Below are 24,291 nucleotides of genomic sequence, written 5' to 3'. Positions count from 1 at the left end.
ATAGATAGACACAGGTGCATGGCATGCCTTGGCTTCTTCTCAGTCTTCTCTTCCTTGAATCCTACACATCTTTCCAGTTGCTGGTCCAGATGACCAGTGACAGCCCCAGACCCATCACTGAGTACACAGATATGGATCCGCAGAGGTGGGGGTTTCTAAAGGCAGCATTTTCTTAGAACTCTCATCTCAAGTTCCCTTTCTGTAGTTCCACTCCGGTAGTAGATGTGTTTGGTTTCTTGCATTTCCCTGCAAGCTCTCACCTACCTAACTGAGCCAAATTTTCAGAAAACCTATTAGGGATTCTTTTCCCAATCCTCCCACTCCCCATTAAGGACTTTCATTTCATCTGCTGCTCCCATTTTTGTGTAAAGTCTAGTTCCTATAATAAATCCCTATGCCCACAGGATTTAAGTGGCTCTGTTTTGTTGACTAAAATCAAATGTATGCACTTAATAAACCAACTCAACTTTCAGTGCAGACTCTTCATATCTTATAATCCACAGGGTGATATCAAAAGAAAACCCAATGACAGTTGAGACCTAATCTATTTTTAAAAATTGCACACCAGGTTATTTTGAGTGACCTGTGGGGAAAATATACAGAAACCTCCAGGTGTTCCTCTTTTATCCCCAGAAATCAATATTGATATTTTAGCCATGAAACTTTCACCAGATATTTTGACCTAGAGTCTAAGAATTAAGAGAAGAAAAAAGCCAGTTCTGTCTCCTGAAGAATTCTGGTTTACAGGCACTTGGGTCTGTCCTTGGAGATAAATGCCAAGGCTGATTGAAATATATAGATGAAGGAACGATTACCATTGCAAATTGTGTTAACCTTCTTACTGCATGGTTGGCCATCACCAAAAGAGTTCAGCCTTCCAGATTGCAATCACATATAATATCAGAGAATTAAATCACCCATTACCAACCCTTCAAGCAGTCTTAGTCAATGTACACTTAGAATTCTGAGTAAGTTTTGACTGAACAAGAAATGTGCAATCAACTGATAGATTTCAAAGTCTCATGATACTTTTCTTTCCAAACAATCACAAAGCAGTACCCATTAAAATTAGGCAGAACCACAGATGCATATGAAACTATATATATGTCAGTGATTTTCATAAGCCTTATTCAGACGAAGAGTGATCTTTGCATTCCAAAGACTCTATTAACCCTCAGATTTTCTTTTAAACCTCATATGGAATCATATTTCTGGCTACCATCCTACACGCCACTCTAATTTTACTGTGATTCAATGTCTTCATTCTGCTTACATTTGAATTATACCAACATATACCGTGGTCACAAGAATCTTACTAGAGGTCACAGACTTGTAACCATCAGGCTTAACTGGACTTCACTCAAGTTTGTTCTGACCAGCATCATTACTATTAATATCAGTTGGTGAAAACTATATAGACCTGCCTTGGATAAATAGTATGGACCTCCCCTCCCCCAAGAAAAGGGAATTTCATCAGTCTCATGCCTATGAAATGTGTTCTATTTGGGGACTTGCTAGTAAATTCAGTAATATTTTTCACTTCAATTCCATTAAATAAGCTTTACTTATAATTTGGAGCTGCTAGAATTCGTCAGGTCTTGGGAACCCCCCCCCCCCCCCAGTGATTCGTGTCCTTGGTTCTTCTCAACTCCATGCTCTTCCTGGCGTTGCTGCCCCATCTTCCTCTATGACTACATTTTTCACATTTCCCAAGGCTCGACTGTCTGCCTCTTGCTTTATTTTTTTTTAACATTTTTTATTTAAATTCAATTAATTAACTAGTAATCTATTATTGGTTTCAAAGGTGCAGTCTGTGATTCATCCGTCTTCTATAACACACAGTGTTCATGATATCACATGCCCTCCTTAATGTCCATCACTCAGTTACCCAATCCCCTCTACCCACCTCCCCTCTGGCAACCCTCAGTTTGTTTCCTATGATTAAGAATCTCTTAATGTTTGTCTCCTTCTCTGGTTTCTTCTTGTTTCACTTTTTTTCTTCTCTTCCCTGTTGACCCATTGTTTCATTTCCTAAATTCCATGAATCATTAAGATCATATGATAATTGTCTTTCTCTGATTGAGTTATTTTGCTTAGCATTATACTTCAGTTCCATCCATATCATTGCAAATGGCAATATTTCATTTTTGATGGATACATAATATTCCTGTGTGTGTGTGTGTGTGTGTGTGTGTGTGTGTGTACCATTTCTTCTTATCCATTCACCTGTTGATGGATATCTGGGTTCCTTCCACAGTTTGGCTTTTGTGGACACTGATGTTATAAACATTGGAATGCACGTGCCCCTTCAAATTACTATCTTTGGGGTAAATACTGAGGAATGCAATTGCTGGGTCATAGGGTAGCTCTATTTTCAAATTTTTGAGGAATCTCCATATTGTTTTCCAGAGTGGCTGCACCAGTTTGCATTCCCACCAACAGTGTAGGAGGGTTCCCTTTTCTCCACATTCTCAACAACCCCTGTCATTTCCTGACTTTTTAATTTTAGCTGTTCTGACTGGTGTGAGGTGGTATCTTACTGTGGTTTTAATTTGTATTTCCCTTTTTCTGAATGATGTGGAGCACTTTTTCGTGTGTCTTTTGGCCATTTGGATGTTCTTTGCAGAAATATCTGTTCATATGTCTGCATATTTCTTGATTGGATTATTTGTTCTTTGGGTGTTGAGTTTGATAAGTCCTTCACAGATTTTGGATACTAGCCCTCTATCTGATGTCATTTGCAAATATCTTCTCCCATTCAGTCGATTGCCTATTGGTTTTGTTGACTATTTCCTTTGCTGTGCAAAAGCTTTTGATCATGGCGAAGTCCCAATAGTTCATGTTTACCTTTGTTTCCCTTGCCTATGTAGACATGTCTAACAGTAAGTTGCTGCAACCAAGGTCAAAGAGGTTGTTGCCTCTGTTCTTCTCCAGAATTTTGATGGATTCCTGTCTCACATTTAGGTCTTTCATCACTTTTGAGTCAATTTTTGTGTGTGGTGTAAGGAAATATTCCAGGTTTATTCTTCTACACATGGCTGTCTAATTTTCCCAACACCATTTGTTGAAGAGATTGTCTTTTTTCCACTGGATATTCTTTTCTGCTTTGTCGAAGATTAGTTGACCATAGAGTTGAGGGTCCATTTCTGGGTTCTCTATTCTGTTCCACTGATCTATGTGTCTGCTTTTGTGCCAGTAACATGCTGTCTGATGATGACAACTTTGTAAAAGAGCTTGCAGTCTGGAATTGGAGTGGCACCCATTTTTCTTTTCTTTTCCAACATTCTTTGGCTATTTGGGGTCTTTTCTGGTTTCATACAAATTCTAGGATTTGTTCCAGCTATGTGAAAAAAGTGGATGGTATTTTGGTAAGGATTGCATTAAATATGTAGATTTTTCTAGGTAGCACAGGCATTTTAAAAAATATTTGTTCTTTCAATCCATGAGCATGGAATATTTTTTCCATTTTTTGTGTGTCTTTCTCAGTATCTTTCATGAGCATTATAGTTTTCTGAGTACAGATCCTTTGCTTCTTTGGTTAGGTTTATTCCTAGGTATCTTATGGTTTTGGGTGCAATTGTAAATATGATCGACTCCTTAATTTCTCTTTCTCCTGTCTCATTGTTAATGTATAGAAATGCAACTGATTACTGTGCATTGATTTTCTTTCTTACCACTTTGCTGAATTCCTGTATGAGTTCTAGCAATTTTGGGGTGGAGTCCTTTGAATTTTCCACATAAAGCAGCATGTAATCTGCAAAGAGTCTGAGTTTGACTTCTTTGTCAATTTGCTTGCCTTTTATTTCCTTTTATTATCTGATTGCTAAGGTGAAGACTTCTATGTTGAACAGCAGTGGTAATAGTGGACATCCTTGCCCTCTTCTTGACCTTAGTGGAAAAGCTCTCAGTTTTTCCCCATTGAGAATGCCTCTTGTTTCCTTATTCTGTTTTTCTCCTCTAGTTTCAGATTTTTGTGCTTTATGTCTATCTTTTTAGTAGTTATTTTAACCTAACTTAATGAATTTAAGGATAATTAAGTTACCCCTTCCCAAACCATACAAAAACTATTGTCTACTACATTTAAGGATAATTAAGTTACCTCTTCCCAAACCATACAAAAACTATTGTCTACTCACATTCCAAAAGGTGGTTTTGTAATCAAGTTTTTGGTTTGTAAGTTCTAAGATTTCTTTCTCTTGACAAGATATCAAATTATTATTGCTTTATATAGGCATCATTTATTTTTAGTTTAACCGCATATTTACCAATAAAATTGCAAATAATTTCTTCTTGCATCTTTCCTTCCTATATGATAATATTTTATTCTGCCTATACCTTATACCTTTAGAATTTCTTTTATTAAAATGTTTTTTCTCGGGGCACCTGGGTGGCTCAGTCGGTTAAGTGGCTGCCTTTGGCTCAGGTGATGATTCCAGCATCCTGGGACTGAGTCCCCCATTGGGCTTCCAATCAGTGGAGAGCCTGCTTCTCCCTCTTGCTCTGCCTACTTATGCTCTCTCTCTCTCTGTGTCATATAAATAAATCATATAAATAAATAAATAATCTTAGAAAAATTTTTTTTCTTTTAGTTTATCTCAGCTTACACATTTAGCAATATCTTCTTTTACCTTTGCTAATTAAAGATATATTACTGGGAGTAGAATTTTAGGCTCCTTCAGCTCACTAAAGATACTATTCTACTACATATGGGTTTCTCTTACTTGTTGGCAAGAGGTCTGTTTAATTAATTTCCCATCTTCTGTAGCCTGTCATTCCTTCAGAATATTTTAAGATTCCATTTTCCTTTGAATCTTTTATCGTTATTTATATGACATGAGGACAGACTTCTGTATCCTCCTTTATGTTATTCCTCCATAATACTTAATCTGATTTCACATTCGGGCATAGGGCAATTATGATTTTTAATTCTAAGAATTTCAATCTTGAAGAAAAATGGAAAGATCAGTGTAAGAAAGACCTGAATAATCCTCATTTAGATTCACAAACTCAACCTCTTGCCATATCTGCTTCATCTCTATCTCTTTCTCCACACACATATAAAAACACAACTGTTTGTCAAACAACCTAGAGGAGATTTTCATGATACTTTAGCATGTCTCCCTCAAGAATATATGACCTCAACACCATTACCATACCTGAGGAAAATTAATCTAAACCAATGCACAGCCTATCTTTAAATTTCATCAGTAGTCATATAAACATTTGTTATATTTATCTTTTTAAGCCAAGACACAAAGTTCATATGTTGCACTGGATGATTATGCCATTTTAGTCTACTCTCATTTAGAATAGTTGATCTGACCTCCCCCCTCTTCTTTCATATTGAATCTTTTGAAAAGTCCAAGCTACCTGTTTTGCATTATTCTTTTAAAAATAAAGCCACCTACCCCATTTTTATTTTATTTTATTTTATTTAAGATTTATTTATTTTTAGAAGGGGGAGGAGCAGAGGGAGGAAGGGAAATCATAAGTAGACTCCACACTGGCATGGAGCCCAATGTTGGGGTAGATCTCACGACCCAGAGATCAGGACCTGAGCAGGAACAAGAGTTGGACATTCAACCAACTGAACCACCCAGGTGCCCCTCTTTCTTCTTTAACCTCCTGTGTCACTATGGATCCATGCTGTTATTTTTAAAATTCAACATGTTATTCTATATTTTTCTTATTGGTAATATATATCCCAAATAAGGTCAAAACATATCCGAGTATACGTAATATCTGTAGCGTTCAACCTCTTGCCTTATCAATAATCTTTGAGCACTCCTTTGCTTTCTGGCATGACAATATGTTCCAGCCTCACTCTGTACTTTTCTGTTTCAGACCCAAAATCAGCCATATTTTTAAGACATCCAGTTTTTAATAAGTGTGCAATGAATGGTACTTAGAAGTCATAATCTGGGTATTAACTACACAAAAGATATCATGATATCTTTTAACCAAGAGAAAAAAAATCTAGTTTTATTTATTTATTTATTTATTTATTTATTTATTTATAAAGATTTTATTTATTTGACACAGAGAGAGAGACAGCTAGAAAGGGAACCCAAGCAGGGGGAGTGGGAGAAGGAGAAGCAGGCTTCCTGATGAGCTCTCCCCCACCAAAAATACAGTTTTAGAACATAGAATAGTTAGATGCATTCAACATGGATGAATATGTGTTCTGCTTGAAGAATATATTGTGTATGTGTGTGTGTGTGTAAGTAACAGGGTCATACTGATACTTTTAAATAAAACCCAACAAAATAAAGTAAAATAAAATAAAACCCAACATTCCAGTGTTCTTCCACAATGTACTATTCCATGTTTTTATCTCCCTTTTCCCAACAATATCTATATATTTTCTCATTTGATTTTTTTCCCATGATAAAGAAATTAGTTTCAGAATGACCACATCAATAAAACCACCACCAACAAACCTGTTAAAAAAAAGCTCATATTTGTGTAGCTGTTTTGGATTTCAAAATACATCCAAGTATGTATTTTATGAATAACATTATGTGAGTTAAGTATTTCAACTAATTAGCATGTTCATTAGTAAAGTAATTATTCAAGTAAAAGCTACTTGAATTTATTACTTTCTTAGTATGGTAGTTATTACTTTGCTATACAGTTAGAATCATTTATTTCTATTTCATTCAACTGCTTTTCCATCCTTTTAAATTTAATTGTGTTTTTTGAATGTATAAAATATTTTCATAATTTAAATATCAAATTATATAAAGAGGGATTTTCAGAAAAATCACACTCCCACTCCTGGGTTCTCTCCCCATTTTCACCTACTCCTCACATAAGTAACTATTTTCATTAGTTTTTGTTTAGTCTTCCTTTGTTTCCTTTTGCTTCAAAAGTACTGGCAAATAAGTAACAGAAATCTCTCTCTAGAGAATCATCTATTTTTATTTCCCCTATTTGTCACATAAAAATTACCATGCTATAATCATTCTTTACACCAGCTATCCTGGAAATCACTTCACATCAGTTCATGGAAAACTTCTTTATCCTTTTTTCATGGAAAAATAGTATTCCATTGGGGGTTGTTCATGAATTATTCAGCCAGCACCATAGGTTGTTCCAGTATTGAGAAGTTACAGTTCATGCTGGAATTCAAAACCTTGGGTAAACATTGCTTGTAGGTGTGGAGAACCATCTTCAAGGTAAACTCCCAGACACAGTGTTGTTGGAGTCAAGTAGTTTTGGTAGATATTTCCATAATTTTTGCATTTGCTTGTCAGATCTATATAATTGTATATATCTATCTATCTATATCCATATTGTCAGATCTGTATAGATTCTCCAATGTCTTAATCCTATAATTGACAGCTGCCACAAACTACTTTTCCTAAATACATTAACAATTATCTTTCTCCCTCAGAGTGGAGTACAACTGAATCTAACAGTAATAATCAAATCTAAAGTTGGGTAGAGCTATAGTTTCCATTCCTTCAGATATTTTGTGTCTATTTGGGCTAGTTACCATAATTGTAAATATACTGGACTGTTTTGGACACATGTAACTCCTTATCACACTATTAACAAGTATTTTGCACTTACAGTCACTTTAAAAATCTGAGTATTTTTCACACTTGCATGTTCACAACTTTTGGCATTTTTGTTTCACACAAGGGTCTTTCCTCACTTTTCTTTATTTTAAATATCATCTCACAAATCAGATATCTCATGCCCCCTTGTCAAAACAGTATGGCTGTCATTCTGTTAGCCAAGATATTATCAGTTCTTTCCAGCTTTAAGTCAGTGACAAATCTGATTAAGTTGTTTTTATATCATTATCAAAGATAATGGTAAATGTAGTCATGGGATCAGACTGAGGACACTAACCCTCCATGAACTTCTCTCTAAACATTAAATGACTCTTTCAAATGTACATTTATCCAATTTTGAATCCTTAAATCTGTATCCATTTCCTTCATGAGATAATGACATCATGATATCTAGATTCATTAAGTCTTTCATATTTCACTGATTTATCCAGCTAGTAACTGACACAATAGGACAGATGAATCTTGAATCAGGGTAATACCCGTGTTCTCAAAAAAAAAAAAAAAAAAAAAAAAAAAGACTTTCTAACAGATCTCTTTTCATTTGTTAGACCAATGTTATATATTGGTATTTGTACTACTGCATGTTGTCAACTCCCTACTTGGTATCTCACAATGCGCTGAGATCGTGCAACTGAAGAGACCAGGTTATAGATGAAGGCAGTTACTCATGTGAACCCTACAGGTGCTAAATGGCAGTGTGGGAAATTGGCTTGAGTTTCAAACAGTTCTGAATTGTAATGGTCTGTACACAGGAGTTCAGGTGCTCGCACGGACAGCTGGCTATTTGTGCTTCTAATCCTACTAACCTGAGTTTCCTTGACAATGCTTGCTTTTACGTTTTGGGGGGATTATTTCTGACAGTTTGACAAAAAATTGGTGAGACAATTAGGATGGTATTTTTGAGACTATTATCTCACCATGAATTAGTCCAGGAAGGGAAATATTAGAAAGAAAAAAAAAGGGGGCGGGGGATGAAAAGATATTCCTAGCTTTTGAGAACCAAACACTTCACTTTGAAAAATTTACCTAAGTTAATTTAACAAAAAGATAAGGAATAAGCCTTTTAAAAGTGTGAGAGCCCAAGAAAGAATAATCTATTATATTATCTTTCCTTGAACTTTCTTCTCCAGGATCTTAAAGTTCTTTAGAAAAACTCATATGAAAGACAGGTATTTAATAAAGGAAAAACTTAACTTCAAAGAACCTTTGAAGGAGGCATTACCATAACTAATTTACAGGCCTAACATCTACACAAGGGAAAGTTTCAAGATCTAAAAGGTCACATTGTACTAGGAAACCAAAGGTGTTGAGTATGTGATCTCATTTTTCTTCCAGAAACTGTTTGGAATCTTCTGCTACCCTCAATCCCATTGTGAACAGCAAAGTTCTAAAACCACTTTTTTTTCCCCAGAAAAAATATTTCTTTGACTCCTATAAAATTCTTTGTCAGCCTAAAAGGTGATAGGCCATTTTGGGAAATCCTACTAGAGACGTGTGATGCACATTTCACAATATTAAAGGCTCTGGGAAACTATGGAAAGAGAACTCTGTTCTTCAGACTCAAAGATTCTGTACCAGGCTGTTTTGTCTGTTTGTTTGTTTTCCTCTCACATGCAGAGAAATATGCTCACACTCAAGGAAATACTGTTCTGACAATCCCTTCCACTCATCCTTATCTGTTCTCATTTCCCATCTTTCCTCAGGCTCTCTCCCCACTGCATACACTGCACCTCACCATTTTCACCAAGTGAGAGGTAGTTGTTCCATAAATTACGAATTTTGTTAGGGCAGAGGCCCTGTCCATCCTCACCACAATACCCCCCCACCGAGTCTACAAAATAAGAGACCCAGAGTAAGACTTTAATAAGCATATGGAATAAATAAATATTTGATAAGCTTATTAAATGAATATGAGTGAATGAATAGAAAATTAACATCAATCACAAGTTCACAAGTATATCCAACAAGGGCATTTCAGAAGTCCCCTGCAACATATAACCGGATACACTGGTATCTACCATTAAGCACGCCAATGTACGGAAATTTGCTTGTAAACAAAATGTAATCAAAGATGTGAATGTTTGATTTGCTAAAGCAGGGATTGTCAAACTTCATCTAGGAAGGGTCAGATAGTAAATATTTTAGGCTTTGCAGGCCATAGGATCTCTTCTGCAACTACTTAGCCCTGCCATTACACTGTAAAAATAGCCACAGAGGTAACAATAAACAAACAGGTGTGGCTACATTCCAGAAAAACATTATTTATTCAAACAGACAGAGGTGATCAGTATCATTAGGCACCTACTAAAATGCCCAAATTAAAAAAAAAAAGAAAAAGAGAGATAAATCTTGGCAAGAATGTGGGGAAATTAGAACCCTCCTACATTGCTGGTAATGTAAAATGGTACGGTCACTTTGGAAAACAGCCGGCAATTTCTCAAAAGGTTAAACAGATATTTATCTTTTGATCCAGTAATTCTATTTATAGGTGGAATGCTACCAAAGAGAAATGAAAACATGTATCCAAAACAAACACACAAAACAACTGTGTGAACAGTAGTAGCATTAATGATCAAAAGTGGAAACAAACCCAAATTCCCATGAACTAAACAAATGATGGATAAATAAAAAGTAGTATATCCACGCAAAGGAATACTATTAGGCAGTAAAAAAGAAACATAGTATTGATACCTGCTACAATATAGATAAGCCTCAAAAACAGTACACTAAGTGAAACCAGGCACAAAGGGTCATATATTGTATAATGCCATTTATATGAAATGTACTGAATAGGCAAATATGAGACAAGATAGATAAGTGTAGTCTAGGGCTGGAGGGTCTGGGTGAGGGGTGGATGGCAGAGAGAATGGGAGATGATTGCTAATGTATTCCAGCTTTCTTTTGGGGGGGAATGATGAAAATGTTCCACAATTAGATTGTGGTGGTAGATGTACAAATCTGTAAATAGACTGAAAACAGCTGAATTGTGTACTTTAAGTCCGTTAACTTGATGACATGCCAATTATATATAATAAAACTGTTCAAAAACAAGCAAAAACAATTTTAAGTGGCAGAGTGTTTCCAATCCCTATGCTAATTGATTCATAAGGCTTCTTTTTACTAGAGAAATAACTGAATTGGCCAAAACCTGAGTTGTACATCATCTTTTAGAACTCATGCATTTTATGAGAATGCATACCTACATAAACAGAGACGCAAATGAAAAGCTCTTGGCCCACATTTCATTTGAATCATGGGCATGAGTTCAGAAAATTACCTGGATGCAAATAAACACATCCTCCTTCCCCTTGATGATGTAGAAACTGGTCTAACTCTATTAGGCTGAATTAGCCATTGCCTATGATAGTCATTATATGCTTTCTTCCTTAAGTCCTTCCTTAATTTTCTGAATTGATCTTTAGATTCTAAACATGAAGGACTGTGACTTATTGGCTCACTGACTATAGTCCCCAGAACTTAGCCTGGTACTTTTTCAAAAATGTCATTCTTAATTAATATACACTGAGACCATAGAAGTAAAACATCCATAAGATTTAGAATCAGGAAGGGCCCAATTTTAAAACTTCTAGAACCATCATCTATGGCATGTGGCTGGTCCAAGCATAGGCAAGATCTATGTAAACTCTAAAAAAAGTGCTATAGAAATATCTAAAATTATGATCATTATGATTATTTAAGGTAGATGTGCCTTAGACCATTTGTCTTTGTGTTTTTGGGGTTTCTTTTCTTGGAATTTGGGAACAAGAAGTGTGAGCATACACACACAGAAAAAAGTAAATGCATTAAATATATTATAGACTCTCCTGAATGCAGCTAGGAAACCTAATTATATGGAAAAATTCAGTTATGTTAGATTCTAGATATAGATAGATGGTGAGCTGCTAAAGGCTGGTGTTCCACCTCAGCTGTCTTTGTAACTGCACTGCTAGAACAAAGCTTGGCATCCGGTTGATGCTTCATGGACATTTCCTGTATTGAAAGGTCTGCTCTTTCATATTATTATAATAAGTATATTTTTAGTTTAAAAAGCAAAACATAAACTGTCTACATAGTAATTTAAAAACATGAAAAATTAGAACATGTCACTGATTCATAAAGATACATTCAATCAGAAATGACAAAACTGGCTATACCGGATCCTATCAAATAAATAAAAATAATTTTATAAACTTCCAAACTGATGTGAAGCTTTAGAGCCATATAATCGTAAGAATCCTTAAGAGACTCAAGCCTTGCAGAAACAAGGTCCTAATCTGGAGATTATGAACCCAGTGATAAGCTACACAGGTTGTTAGTCCTGAAATTATATGCAAATATGTTTACTTATGTGCTTCTGCATTTTTCTAGGTCTGTGGTTTGATCAGAGTCTCAGAGTGGCCTGTGACTACCCACATGTTAAGAATCACTTTACCAGGGGCGCCTGGGTAGCTCAGTCATTTAGTATCTGCTTTTGGCTCAGGTAATGATCCCAGGGTCCTGGGATACAGCCCTGCACTGGGCAACCTGCTCAGTGGGGAGTCTGCTTCTCCCTCTCTCTCTTCTACCTCTCTACCACTCCACTTCTGTTCTCTCCTGCTTGCTCTGCTCTCTCACTCTCTCAAATAAATAAATAAATAACCTTAAAAAAAAAAAAAAGGATCATTTTACCAAACTGCTACAACCTCATCAACAAAAATACAAGAACAAAGATACAACATACTTGGAGTTTAGGGGACTCATCTTACCCATTTCTGACACAAATTGCAACAAAGAGACTAAACTCAAGAAAGCAAATCATTACACACTGACTAGGTAATAATAGACCATGCTACACTCCACATATAAAAAATAAACTCTTATACTTAACACATATTGGGCAGTATTTTTGCTTGTAGTGAAAATGGATTTCTTTCAGTTGACTTGATGATCAACAGGATATATTTGCAGTCGGCTGGTCTAGGTGAAGGATTCAGGAAACAACTGATTTTGTTGTCCTAAAACTCAATGACATTTGTCCATAACTGGCAGTTTTTTAAAAGCCGTGTGCACCAATTTAACAGTAGGCATGACTGGTTCATCTACTGGTGTCTCCTTTGTGAGATGTCTTTGAAAATGCTGCCAATCCCCTTTAAACCAGCATTTCTCCAAAACTACTGTTCTACACCTGCTCCAGGCAATGCTAATAGGTATAATGAAGAACACATTTAACATTTCCTCAATGTGATTGTCTTTGGGATCTTTGAGAGCCAGTTATTTTTGTATGATACTTTGAAAACTGCTCTAACTCAAACTTGAGGAATGCAAAATTATTCAGATTGTCCACGAAAGTTTAATTAATTTGGCCTTAGTAGAGAGAAGAAAAGAAAATACAATGACAGTCAGAAAAAATTAAAATAAACAATAACAATAACAATAACAACAATAACAACAAAATACCTCTACCATTAGTGGCCTTGGTTTTCTTTGACAATGATCTTTTTTTTTTCCCCCTCTAGAATGAAGTTTAAATAATAGAAAAAAAATATATTCCAAAACAAATAGAACATAGTTTATTTTCTTCCAAAGAGGTCCAAGGCCATGCCTCTAGAGTTATGGAAAAATGTGGAAAGTATTCATGCATGCTCAAGAGCCAGTTTAGAGAGAAAAATATGACTCAATTGATCTCTAGATTTGACCAAGAGACTGCAAGTAGACGGCATTCCACATGATACCATTGGTCCACTTTAGAAACCACTGTATTAGGAATAAATATTCAGAATTATTTCTCCCATTTTGAAATTCACATTATAGATTTTACATTATGGAATTCCAATATCAAAATACTCCTTCCATTTTTAAAATCCTCCTTACATTGTCCTTGAAGCTTACAATCTACAGAAATAGAAACTAAAGTCAAGGAAAAAACAGTCTATTCTAAAAAAAAGGAGGGGCTCATCTTTCCTCTTTTTCCTATTTAGATGTGTTCCTTGTCAACTGTATATCACAAAGCATTGTCTATTTATTATTAAAGAAAAGTAAAACATCATGCATTTGAAGATTACTAGCTAGAAATAATTACTATAATTTAAAATGTAATACTTTGTAATAGAAGGGTAATTGCAGCATTTATGCTTATTTCTACTTCATCTGAACACTGGCATTTAAGTTCAAAAGATGCCCAAAATAAAAATCATTGGAAATGGTATCTAAAATAGTTCAAAAGTTAATTGTCGTTCTGTGATCCAAAAAGAGATGCTTAAACACTACAATTCTCTGCCTCATTTTTTTCTGCATTTGGCGTTTGGACCCAACAACTGGATGTAAGTACAAAAAGATTTCAGGAGATGCAACATACATCATCATTGTCAACACTTCTCTGCCCATGGATGATAACCATGTCATTTTGAAATATAAAGGGCAGGGGTGCCTGGGTGGCTCAGTGGGTTGGGCCTCTGCCTTTGGCTCAGGTCATGATCTCAGAGTGCTGGGATCGAGCCCCACATGGGGCTCTCTGCTCGACAGGGAGCCTGCTTCCCCCTCTCTCTCTGCTTGCCTCTCTGCCTACTTGTGATCTTTCTCTCTGTCAAATAAATAAATAAAATCTTTTAAAAAAATAAATATAAAGGGCAAATTATGTTTTCAGAATGGGCTGCAAGTCTCCGGAAATATTTAAGATTTGTGTTATTTGAAAATATCTCCTCCTATAAGAAATGATGTTCATAAAATTGGTTGTCCATACATTACAATCTATGCCTGCCATACCGATATAATTATAAATGAGAGCTTTCTTTATTCTCAAAAACTGACCTGACTTTGGACAATAAATTATATGGTCATTCTACCCTAATACTGTATTTCTTATGGAAATTATCGAAGTAACTGTGCAAAGATCTGATTAGGATAGAAGTTTCTGGGAAAGAAGAATTACTGATTTTTATCACATATGAACAAATAAAAATTTCAAAAAGGCATACGTTTAGGCAAACAGATAGAGGGAGGATTACGACCCTCTAAGCAGTCCAAGAGTATCAACTCCAACAGAATAGTTAATATGACAAGAAAGAATTATGGTTTCTTCATAAAAAATATGACAAACTTTCTATCTAGTTGACAGTGTTTTGCAGGTTTGATTTCTAAACATGACATTTTATCTTAGTTTTGTGTTAGTCTTCTGGGTGATCATGTAAGACTTTTTACCAATATGGGAAGACTGAAAAACTCATGTTCTGTAAATCCTAATCCACACTTCCAGTGGGGAAAATAAAAGCTGGTAGCTATAGGTTTCTGAACCTAGACAATCTTACCTCTTTATTTTTTATTATTATTTTTTAAAGATTTTATTTATTTATTTGACAGACAGAGATCACAAGTAAGCAGAGAGGCAGGCAGAGAGAGAGAGAGAGAGAGAGAGAGAGAGAAGCAGGCTTCCTGCGGAGCAGGGAGCCCGATGCGGGGCTCGATCCCAGGACCCTGAGATCATGACCCGAGCCGAAAACAGCAGCCCAAACCACTGAGTCACCCAGGCGCCCCCAATCTTACCTCTTTAAACTAAAACTTCGCCATATGTGCTATGACTTAAAGAGAACATTGTTCTGCTGAACATAAAACATGTGGGTGTGTTAGAGCAAGAGGAGAGAGATAAAGTGGAAAGGCAGGCTAGTTTAGCACACAGTGGGTGACGAGATGTCAAGCTCGAACGTGGACCAGTGCTCTGTTTGGGAAAGAAGGTTTGCTTTTCAAGTTGTACCACCCATTTTCCTGAAGAATAGCTGATACACATCAATGGCAGTTAGCAAAGAAACCAGAGAGAGGAGAATGTCCATTCACAGTGCAGCAGTGCCAGTACATTCCAACATGCTGTATATAAACTAGGAAGCAATTTTACTTTGAGTGCAAAACTGAATTCACAGAATAAATCTCCCTTCATGATTCATATTTACTAAGAATATGGTTTCAACTATGGAGCCGATTTCAATATCCTTTCCAAAGTTTTAAAGTGACTCATTCATCTAGTCAATCAAATAGTAACTAATTCTCAGGTGTCCCCTCCATCTGTTGTTGGAAAACAAAGTTAGAGCGAAGTCTCATCTCCAGTGAGTCTATTGAGGAAAGCAGAATACTAAATACTGAACTCAATAAATGGTAACAGGTGTTGCAATAGAAGTTCACAGAGAGTAAAGCAAGGGCACAGGAAAAGGCCACTCTATGCCTGGCTTAGAGAAAGTCTCACTGTCTAAGTGAATTTTGACTGAGCCTGAAAAGAAGAGAAGGTGACTAGAATAGCAGAGGGTTACATAGAGGAATCAGCAGGGGTAATGGCAGGAGTGTCAGAAATAGCTGGGTCTATTCAGAAAATGATAGATGAATCTACACTCGAGTATTGATCTCTTATAAAAAGGATAAGAGAACTGTCAGGCGATAGGAAGCACAGACAATGCCATGCTAAAGATGCTGGACTTTTTTTTTTTTTTATTACAGATAATGGGGGCACATGAAGTATTTTAAACAGGGAACTAATATGTCCAGACCTGAATTTAAGAACTATAAATGGTACAAACAATTGGAAAACAGGTGAGCAGGTTGCAATACAGATATTTCGTCTAGACTTGGGAACACTACTCCATGTAGGAGATATCAAAGCTAAAGTTTAGTTCAGAGATTGAACAGGAGCTAACCTGACAAAAAAGTCCTTACAGAGACACAGATGGATACTGGACATGCAAATATATGAGACATCATAATGTAGTATAAAAGTAGCGACAGGACGTTGTGAGAAATGGGACTGCAAAAAAAGTCACACTGCAGTTGGGCGCCTGGGTGGCTCAGTGGGTTAAGCCGCTGCCTTCGGCTCAGGTCAAGATCTCAGGGTCCTGGGATCGAGTCCCGCATCGGGCTCTCTGCTCAGCGGGGAGCCTGCTTCCCTCTCTCTCTCTCTCTGCCTGCCTCTCCGACTACTTGTGATTTCTCTCTGTCAAATAAATAAATAAAATCTTAAAAAAAAAAAAAGTCACACTGCAGATCGAGAAGAAAACAGAATTCCATAAAGAATTTACACTCCCCCCTCACTACTGATGGCATGTAATTCAGGGCTACCATAGCATACAACTGCAGGGAGTAATATTTCCATCACAGTTGAAGTGAATGACAGCCTGTGACGGTTGGTGGTGCACAGCTGTACACAGGAATCCTAGACCGTTTTGAGCACTGAAGTCACACAGTCCTATCTGTATGTTAGATAAATGAGTATCTCTGGCTCCACAGTGAATAGTGGATCTACAGGAAGAAAAACCAGAGCCTAGAGTACCTGGTATGACCAGTGGTAGTAAACAGAGAAATATTTCAGGGAGCAAATATAACAGTAATTGAAACCAGCAGATGTGCCAACTTGTCCATTCCTCAGGACCTTTGAATTTGCTCTTCCCACTGCCTATAATGTTCTTTCTCCAACTCCACAATAATCCCCTGGTTTCCTCATTCATAAGCCTAACTATCACCTCCATAGATAGGGCTTTTATGGCTTCTGACAGCCTCAGTGGTAATTTACAACAAAGACAGTTCACTTAAGTGATACATTTCACTTAAGGTTACATTCTAGCTAAAATGTTAACCTCTGTCCAGTCTATCAACTGACTGTTGTACTTTTCTTCAAAACACTCATCCTTACTAAAAAAAACGTGTTTATTTCTTTATAGATTTCTTCCCTCAATTCCAACTCCTCAACAAGCATATAAGCCTCATGAAGGCAGTACTTAGTCATGTATATAATTATATCCCAGCACTTGGAAAAATTTCTAATATACAAATATTTAAAAATATGTATATAAAGAATTTAATCGTGTATATACAGACCCTTGCATGATATATTATATTAAACATTTGGTTTTGCTGTCAGGTGTTACGTACTATATCCATCATGACTGTATTAAACACATTTCATAGCAAATAAATGTTGGACTTTTAAAAAAATGAGTGAATGAAGATTGGATAGTGAAGTTTAATACTGGGGGCATATGAAGAAGTAAGAGGAGTCAATTAGGACTTTCTGGGTTCTAGTGTAGGTGACTGGATATAAGAACAGGTCAATGGAAATACAATTTCTTATATGTACATAAACTTCTTACATCGAGTTTATGTACATCAAACTTTTAATGGATGGGTGTAAGAGACTAAAATTCTGGAGTAGGCTGAACTGGAGTCAGTAGCATCATACAATGGTTAAACAGGGGCAATTGTCCAAGAAGAAGATGTAGTATAAAAATAAGACACTAGAAAACACCAATGTTGTTTGGAAAGGCAAAAGAAGTCTCTAAAGAAGGCAGAAAAGTAACTATCAGAGGGATAAGAGGCCAGCCAAAAGGATGCAGTTATCTGGGAATACAAGGAAATAGCAGGGTCCAGAGAGAGGTTGTGGCCAACTCTGTCAAATATTAAAAAGTGAGACAATAAGAAAAAATGAAAGAAACATAACCTGCAGTAATACTACAATTTGTGACACACACACACTTATATGTATATATGTGTATACAAACAGACATATTTATAGATGAGTAACAGCCAATTTAACACTAGGAAATGTTTTGTTGTTGTTTGTTTGTTTCAATACTGAAACATATTTGTGCTAATCAGAATGTCTTTATTCCTACTTCAGTTACAGCAGGGACACTGAAGAGGTAAAGCTGGTCCCTTACCTACCAGCTGCCTAACCAAAGTCATTATGCTTAATTCTCTATGGCTCAGTTATCTCACTGGGAAAATGAAAAAAAATGTAACAGTATCTAACACATAGATTTATGAGAATTAAATGAAGTAATACACACATAACATACTTAGCATACAATTACCACACAATGGATATTTGCTTTATGTGCAGAATAGTATTTTCATGATCACCATTGCTCATTTCAATTCCCTAGGATAATACACCATGTTGCCCAGAATATGAGCTGCAAACCTATCTTAACCACAGCTACAATAAAATGAAGCTGGGTATCCTAGTTTGGGATTCCAAAGCGGATTTACACACTTTTAACAAATGAAGTTATTTTCCTATTTCATCTAAATCGCAACTCATCAAATCTAAGCAAGTCTGAATTATTTATAATTGCTAATAATTTCACAGGTCCTATATCAGAAAAGAGAAATCTTTGGTTTTTGAAATGGTTAGTTTAACAATTCAGACTAATCCCGTATATCTCTACCCTCTATTCAATTAATATAACGTAACATTTTCAAAATGTATTATCAAACTCCATTCTCTAGTATAATTTCCATTCCAATTTCCTCTGGAAAGAAAAAGGAATGGGACTTCAAGATGAAGTTCCAAATGCTATGTTAAATTGCTGACTCTTTTATTTGTACAAAATATTAGGTTTGGCGTTACTTTCTTGATCTCTATAAATTTCAATAAACTTAAACAGATGTATCTTCCCAGTTGGAAGCACTGGTTTCTAGATTTTTCTTTAATATGAAATGACTGTTATCATCTTTTATTTATATATTTTAAAATATGTTGCTCTGCCCTTTCTCTTTAACAATTATCCTCTTGAAAAACAAACAAACAAACAAAAAACTATCCTCTTGCTTGGGTTTCTTTTCTCACAGATAACTGCAGCAACTTGAGAATATGCTATGACCTTATGATCAGAAGTTGTATTTGTCTAGCCTGTGGGGTCAATGGTAATTCAGCAAGCGTCCTTCTACAGAAGAGACGGGATATATAACAAGCCAAGAGGAGAGAAAAATATCATCTGAATTTAATAGAGAAAGGATATATTCTTTTAAAAGGTACTCATTCTCAGTATTTCAATTTTTGTCTTTTCCCAACTAGATACCATCTCATTAAGAACCCTGAACACAAAGATTACCCACTCACCCAGCTGGACAACACTAGGCACTAATGGCGGAAGAGCTGGAGCTACTCAGGGGAGCCAGCATTTTGTTTGTGACAGCCTCTTAGAATTACAGCAGGCGTCATGCAAGTTTCACTGGTCCCGGCAACAGGGTAGTTCCAACAGAATAAATAAATATTTTTACTGACTTGCAAATGTGCAAATATTTTTACTGACTTGGGGCAATTTAAAGTGGATTGTTTCTTATTCTCTGCCTCTGTGCATATACAACAATTATTTTACATGAGAAAGGAGGAGACAAATTCAGAGATAGAAAATTACAGGGCTATTTGACTAGTCCACACAATAATTTAATGTTTATTCCACACAAACATTTTAAATGTATATGTATGCAGTGTTCACTGCTACCCAGGTGCAAAATCTCTGTGCTCACTGCATGGACACTTGGGAGACTTGTACTTTGGTTGCCAAGTGCCTTTAAGCAAGTCACTTCACTTCTCCTCAAGATAGTAACTTCCTCTATAAAATAGCAGAGTTCAGAGAAAATTTTAACCAGCAGTCAAGGGTGATTGGTGCAGGCCTGAGTACACTACACAGGCAGGTCTTGCCAGGGGCATTCATAGCTCTACTCCACAAACTATTCCAGCTAAAATACTCTCAACAACATTTTTGAGATATATAAGCTGGAAACTGATCTCCAAAGTTATATCCTATTATAAATTTGCCTAATAAATAAGTTTGAAACATGATCGTAGTAGACACTTCAGTTCTCGTCTCCTATCTCTTTGACCCCTACCACCTCAGTGCCATGTTCTGACTTTTACCTTTGTTGCTCTGCCCCAGTGATTTCTTCAATTTCCCTTCAGCAGTCCATAGAAGTACTTGGTAATGAATGGACCTGGATTCACTTTTTTTAAAAAAAGATTTTGTTTATTTATTTGAAAGACAGTGAGAGAGCATGAATGCGTGATGGGGGAGGGGCAGAGAAAGACAGAAAAGCAGGCTCGTTGCTGCACAGGGAGCCCAACATGGGCTAGATTCCAGGGCCCTGAGATCATGACCTGAGCCCAAGGCAGACAAATAACTGAATGAGTCACACAGGTGCCCCTAGAGTCACCTTTAAATCAAGGACTCATTCCACTCTTGTGTCTCCCATGGGCTGTTGCTGCAGTAACTGGGAGGCATGTGTTTTATGACATTTTCTATGGCTTCTCAAAAAGGATTAAATCCTAGTTTCTCCAATGATATCATGCTTGACAACGTACCCTTGACAATGTACCTATCCTTCCCTGTCCCAGTTTCCACTGGGGCGACTTAAACTCATTTCCCAAATAATCTACTTCTACTTTAAATCTACGCCTCAAAGTCCTGTCTGTGGGAATGCAAATGAGACAGTAAGGTATTGGCTCTTAGTGTCAAAGAGACTCAGAGAACTGATGTATCTTTGTATTTGGTCAAGCTGTCAGAAAGAGTCTCTGAAAATGGAGGCTGTGTCAAGGAATTGAACGGGAAAGGAGAAAGAACACTAGAAGACTGATCCTGCTCTGTGCATAGGTGCCTTGACAGCAGAAATTTACAGAACAGAAGGATGGGAATCCTATTAGATAAATAAGCCGGGGGCACTTATCCATAAAGAACTCATGGACACTGAGGCATAGAACTGATCTGATAATACAATAACGTAAGAATTGCTATACACCAAGGACCAAAAAGATATTCTATCAGCACATATAAATCAGAAAACACAGATGCACTGTCCCTTCAAATACATCCTAGGTGTTTAGTAAGCGCTAGGCCAAGCATTGGAAATTCCTGAGCTTCATTGATGAATATGAGACTCCTACCGGGTCACCTACCAAATTAGAAAATACCATGCCAGAAATTTCCTGTAAATGGAGAGATTTCCTTTCTATCTACATAAAAATAGCACCCAAGCATCTGGCTTTCCTAGAAATCACTCCAGCCCCAAGTTACAGAAACAAACCACTAAACATTATGAGAATATAATTCCTTGAGCTCTTGGCTACATATGTTCTCTCTCAGCAGCAAAGTATGAAAGCCATGTAACATTACTGGTTACAATCATTCAAAAGATAAACAAACAAACAAACAAACAAAAACCACATTCTTTGCTTTATGTCCCATTTTATACAATTGATTTATCAGCTTTGCCTAGTGGTGAGATTATTCTTAAAATTACCAGTTGTGATATTTTTACTGTGATTAAATAGAAAGTGATGGAAGTGGTTTAAAAAAAAATACTCATGTTCTGCATATTTAATGCATCTAACTGTACTAGGCATAATAATATCTCTACTTCGTAAGTTCATTTAAGCTCACATACATCTTTAAAATAAATATCAACACACACAACTTAAAAGAGAAGCACTGTTAGACTGACTGTCCTGAGTCTTAGGATATTATTAACCTTCACAGAATCACAGTAACTCTAACATGCAGAAATGAGTTTCCAATCTAGGTTTTTCTGACCGTAAAACACGTTTCCCACTTACTATATTTTGGCAGAAGATATAACCAATTAGAGGTTTCTTATGAGAGCTTGAAAGATATGTGCTACTTTACTATATGTGTGGAAAAAACGTGTAAATGAAATTATGGCTATAGTTATGCACTTTCTAGTGGATTTTACACACACAAAAATATAACTTCAGGATTGAGGTCATTTAGACAAACCACATTATAAAATAACCCTGAAAATAGTTAGCTAGAAACTCACAAGGATAATCATCACACTAAACTAATACAGGGCTATATTCTAATCAAATACTCGTGATTTCCAGAATGACATTCAACCTTTGGTCCAGAGGACAAAATCCTGGCAAATAGTCACCAAATGCCAATGGTACGGGGTCTTACTTCATAAATGAGATTTTGTTTGGAGCATTTCATGCTTTATCAAAACATTAATATGGTCATATTAAGATGTCAAGGCAAGCACACAGAAGTTGATTGGAATATAAAACTATGGATTTTGGCTAGACACATGTCCCACCACATCTGTATTTAATGAGGGCCATAGGGAAGTGACACAGGTGGATATGCTTAAAAATGTATTCTGAATGGTTACAGTATTTTCACCATATCACTCAGCAATCCTAATTCTGGGTAGCCCACATTCACAGCAGCACTCACTATTCATGATAGTTAAGATGTAGAGACATTCCTAATATCTACTGATGGGTAAATGGATTTAAAAAATTGTGATACATACATACAACAGAACAGATTTCAGCCTTAAAAAAAAAAAAAGGGAAGTTTGCCATATGTGACTACATGGATGAACCCTGAGGACATCATGCTAGTGAAAGAAGCCAGTCACAGATTCCACTTATGTGTAGTATCTAAAATAGCCAAATTCAGGGGTGCCTGGGTGGCTCAATGAGTTAATCCTCTGCCTCTGGCTCAGGTCATGATCTCAGGGTCCTGGGATTGAGCCCCGCATCGGGCTCTCGGCTCAGCAGGGAGCCTGCTTCCCCCTCTCTCTCTGCCTGCTTCTCTGCCTACTTGTGATCTCTCTGTCAAATAAATAAATAAACTCTTAAAAAAAATAAAATAATCAAATTCACAGAATCAGTGAGAAGAATGCTCTTTGCTAGAGGGAGGGAGGGGGAAATGAGATGTTAGTTATTAATCAAAAGCATAAGTTTCTGTGACTTAAGATGAACAAATTCTAACTAGTCTTCTGAACAGTATTATCCCTATAGTCAAAAATAACATGGTTTACACTTAAATATTTAAAAAGGTAGATCTCATGTTATATGTGTTTTCTTTTCATGTTAAATGTTCTCAACTGTATTACAATAAAAATAATAAAGAAAGAAAAGAAGGGGGGAGGAAGGGAAAGAAACCAAAAAATCATACATCTGATATCTGTTAAGATGCCAAACTGAGAGTAAAGAGATATGTATTCTAGATTTGGTTCAAACCTTTCCTCTCCATTCAGCCTCGAATAATGTAGGGCCCACAAGAGATCTCGGAGGCCATCAAATTCAGTACTCTCATTTTACAAGTTTAAAAAAAAAAAAGGTGTTATACGTAAGTAATGAATTTTGCACACTATATCAAAAACTAATTATGTACTATACAGTGGCTAACTGAACATTTAAAAAAAAAAAAAAAGTCGCCTTAAAGTCAAATGAGAGACTCACGGCACTAGAGGCAACCCCTCTAATAAGTAGCCAGGCTAATAATACAGGGCTTCTGGCTCTAAGAACAGTACTTTTTAAAGGTTATGGGCTGCCCTCCTCCCCGCACCCCCCAGCTTATGATACGGCCTCAGTAACATGATTCCAAGGTTTGATCCTAAAATTCAGTCATTCTATGATGTCCCTCCTATCTGTAAGCTACAACAGTTGAAGCATGAGAGAAATTGGAGACTATACATATGCATTTGAAAACTTAAAAGTCATATTGTTATAAAGGAGTTTCACTTAAAGAAGGAAAAAAAAAATAGGTCAGCTTTGTATTCAAAGCCGAGAACAGACACTAACTTCCATCATCAACAAGGCTGGGAGGGCAGGAGAAAACAGACTTTTCGCGGAAATGTTGGCAAAGCCATAATTACTGTGGCGCTAGAGTTGGCTCCCCAAGATGCTGTATTTCATTCCCTTGAAGATATTAATTTACTTTTTGAAATGTTCATTGCTTAGATTAAGATTGGGTTTTTGAAATGTGTTCCCACATAATTTATGCAGGAGAAAAATACGCTCTTCCCCTGAAGTGCAGAATACTAATTTGAAAATGATCTATTTTCTATAATCATTTTACATTTCATTCCCCTAATGAAAAGTTAGGATCTTGGTTATTTTTTTTCTCTTTCATTTCCTGCATGAAGGTTTTTTATGCACTACAATTCAAGA

General features: G+C 36.3%; 1 protein-coding gene and 1 long non-coding RNA gene across 3 annotated transcripts in view; one reads left to right on the top strand and one right to left on the bottom strand.

Moving 5' to 3' along the window:
* The window catches only part of DPP10 (dipeptidyl peptidase like 10), a 599,077-nt gene that overhangs the window by 200,866 nt on the left and 373,920 nt on the right, over positions 1-24,291 (bottom strand). The gene's annotated exons all lie outside the window — the stretch shown is intronic.
* Positions 1-24,291, top strand: part of LOC132013062 (uncharacterized) — a 32,568-nt gene that overhangs the window by 7,875 nt on the left and 402 nt on the right. The window contains exon 2 of the long non-coding RNA XR_009402865.1: positions 19,164-19,346. This is a non-coding gene — a long non-coding RNA (uncharacterized LOC132013062). The remainder of the gene's footprint in view (positions 1-19,163; positions 19,347-24,291) is intronic.

Source organism: Mustela nigripes, chromosome 3, assembly GCF_022355385.1.
Source record: "Mustela nigripes isolate SB6536 chromosome 3, MUSNIG.SB6536, whole genome shotgun sequence".
NCBI lineage: Eukaryota > Metazoa > Chordata > Mammalia > Carnivora > Mustelidae > Mustela > Mustela nigripes.
Note: the sequence above shows the minus strand (reverse complement) of the source record. Positions and strands in the feature narration are given on the sequence as shown.